Source organism: Portunus trituberculatus, chromosome 48, assembly GCF_017591435.1.
Source record: "Portunus trituberculatus isolate SZX2019 chromosome 48, ASM1759143v1, whole genome shotgun sequence".
Taxonomy (NCBI): domain Eukaryota; kingdom Metazoa; phylum Arthropoda; class Malacostraca; order Decapoda; family Portunidae; genus Portunus; species Portunus trituberculatus.
The window spans coordinates 18,279,906-18,283,368 of NC_059302.1; positions in this window are offsets into that span (position 1 = coordinate 18,279,906).

Sequence of the window (3,463 nt, forward strand, 5' to 3'; positions counted from 1 at the left end):
CTGCATTGTATGTATCCAAAGAATCTATACATTAAGAGTGATAGTGTCTGGCATGGAGGCATATGTACATTTCTCACATCTTGACCTGTTCTAAGTCTTCAAACCCTTTTCTTGTGCTATAAATGATAGAGAGGTGGCCCACAAAAGGTACTTAAACCTTTCATCACCTGAATTTTATGCACTTTACTGTATTTGATGGCTCATAAGACGCACCTTTTCTCAAGAAAAAAGTCTCAAGAAATCAACCTGCATCCTATGAGGCCAAGGTTCAATATTGAGGCAATGTTTGGTAATCTATGGCAATAGAGGCACCAAAACCAAACCCCAGACATCTTCCCCCCATGTAAGCAAAGTGATTATTGGTACTACTCTACAAAAAAAACTCTTTTAAAGTAACAATACATAATAAGTCATACTTACCGGTAATTCACTTAGAATGACACCAGACTGAAAGAATTTGCCTAAATGACCATACACCACGCATTGTATAAACCAAAACAAGACATGCGATTGCTGATCAGTGATCTTGATCTTGACAGTCAAGCTTCATTGGTTTCTTTACAGTGTGATACCGTTACTCCTTGAGGTAAGACACACTTCCATAGAATTAAAATTGCACCTATCTTTTAACATTCTTATCTTGCACACACATAAAAAAGTTATGATAAAAAAAGAAAAATTTTAATTTTTAGCCCTGTACCGTCTCAGACTCTCAGTCACTGGCAACGCCATACCACAGGTACATCTTTACATCTCACAACAGGATTGGTACGTAGGCTACTAGCAGATATTAAAGTTTTTAAATACAAAATATTGCGATGTAATAATGATCTAAATGCATGCGAGTCTTTGGATGTCAGGTGAAATCCTTCACTTCACATTAAGGGCATAAATCTGCTTATTTATCTTTTTTTTTTATTTCAATGTCTGCCAAAGCTGGGTGCAACTTATGAGCCCATGCATCTTATGAGCCATCAAATATGGTATATAATCATAAAAACTCCTTCATTAATAGAAAGTGTCAAAATCTTTCAATATCCAATTCCCCCTTGAAACTTCTGGGACCTAGCCAAAAACATCTCCAATAACTTTGCTTCTTAATTTTTCGCTCCTTTATTTCATCCTGATGGCACCACTGCCACCTCATCTATTTCTAAAGTTAAACTCTTCTCTCAAACTTTTGCTGAAAACTTTACTTTGGATGGTTCAGGGCTTGTTTTCTCCTCATCTGTCTCTTCCGGTACCTTGATCTTTGTGCGTGCATCTCATGTGTAGCCTCTCCAGCACCGGCAGTGGGTTGCTGAAATAAAATTTACTTTGGATGGTTCAGGGCTTGTTTTCTTCTCATCTATCTCTTCCAACTACTTAATTCTGCCTATTAAAATCTTTTTCAATGATATTTTCCATGTTCTCACAGACCTAACCCTGAGAAGGCTTATGAACCTGATGGGGTCCCTCTTGTTGTTCTTAGAAACTAAGCATTCATGTTTGCACCTTAGTCAAACTCTTTTAAACTCTATTAATATATCTACTTTTCTTCTTGCTGAAACTTTGGCTACATTCAGCTCATTCCTAAAAACAGTAACCACTCCAATCCCTCAAACTGCTCCCATATAGCTTCAATTTCTTGCCTATCTAAAGTTTGTAATCTATCCTTTACAGGAAGATTCTTAAATATTTACCACTCTACAATCTTCTATCTGGTTGCTAGTAGTATGATTTCTGTCAAGTCTCCTCCACTGGTGATTTATTTGGCTTTTTTTTTTTACTTAGTCTTGGTCATTCTCTTTAAGAGATTTTGGTGAAACTTTAGCTGTTGCCTTAGACTTAAACATATCAAAAGCTTTTGATTGAGTTTAGCATGAACCCTTAATTTCCAAACTACCTCTTACAACTTCTATCTTTTTCTCTGCAACCTCATCTCAAGTTTCCTTTATGACCATTCTATTGCTACTGTTGTGGTAGATAGTCATTGTTCTAAAACAGTTAATAGTGGTGTTCTTCAGTGTTCTGTCCTGTAACCCACTCTTTTCCTATTATTGATCAATGATCCTCTAAATCAAATTTCCTGTCCTATCCACTCCTATGGTGATAATACCACCCTGCACTTTTCCAAGCCTTTATAGATTGCCAACTAGTCACTCAGGGAACCCACAGAATATCTGACATGATCTCAAAAATTTCTTATTCAGGCAGAACAAACTTAGTATTGTTCAATTCCTCAAAAACTCAACTCCACCATCTATTTACCAAACACAACTCACCAAAAACTTGGTATTGTTCAATACCTCAAAAACTCAACTCCTCCATCTATCAAATCAATACAACCTCCCACACAATTATGCCCTCTTCTTCAATGATATTCAACTGTATCCCTCTTCTACACTGAACATCCTCAGTCTGTTTCAAAACACTTATCCTTTGTCTTTGGTTGATGGTTTTGTTTATGTATGGGCCTGGCACCTCATTGGGCCTTTTTATTTAAATTTTTATAACCATTGCTAGTGTCCTTCCTCCATAAGAAAAAAAATGCAATCTATTGGTATGTGGATGACAAAAAGCAAGTTACATACTGTGGCAGACTGATATATTACTGCCATTAACTACTAATGTCATCAATAGAGAAAAGTAATTTATGGAAGAATTCAAATATACTTGGTGTTTAAAGCAAGGATGACATATTTGTTTTATTCCTTCAGACTACTTCAGGAAAGCGTTTTATTATTTTTTTATTTAATAGGGAAAAGCTGGCCAAGGGCAAAAGATAATAGAAAAGACTCACTTGGAATGCCAGTTCCTGTGTGGTTAGCCAAAGGAAAGGGATAAAAATTTTGAAACCTCCGTATTAAATGAGATCAAGTAACAGGAAAATGGAAATACAGAAGCAAATAGGGAGTTCCAGAGTTTACCAGAGAAAGGCATGAATGATTGAGAGTGCTCTTGCATTGGAAAGGTGGACTGAATAGTGGTGAGAGGAAGAAGAAAGTCTTGTGCAGCGAGGCCATGGGAGTAGGGGAGGTATGCAGTTAGTAAGAGCAGAAGGGCAGTTGACATGAAAATAACCGTAGAATATAACAAGACATGTAACACCAGGGCAGTGAGAAAGAAGCTGAAGACAGTGTCAAGAGAGGAATTGATAAAAACTGAACAATTCATTTGAGCATTATACTTGTATAATAAGAAGAGTGACATTCCATGGTCACCAATGTCTGTAGAGGCACAGCACTTCGGTAAGGTATAATATATCTGGCATTACGTCATAGTGTAAGGTGTAGGGTGATCTTGACTAATAATGTGGTCTACTGAGACAACTCAGTTTCGGATTATTTTTATTTTTTTAGAACCATGAGGTTTACATTTTTTTTTATTTCAGGATGTGATGAATGATATGAAAGATATGAAGAGTATCCATGTATGATGTGTGTACTTGTGAATCGTTAGTGTAGTAGGTAGTGAAATATAA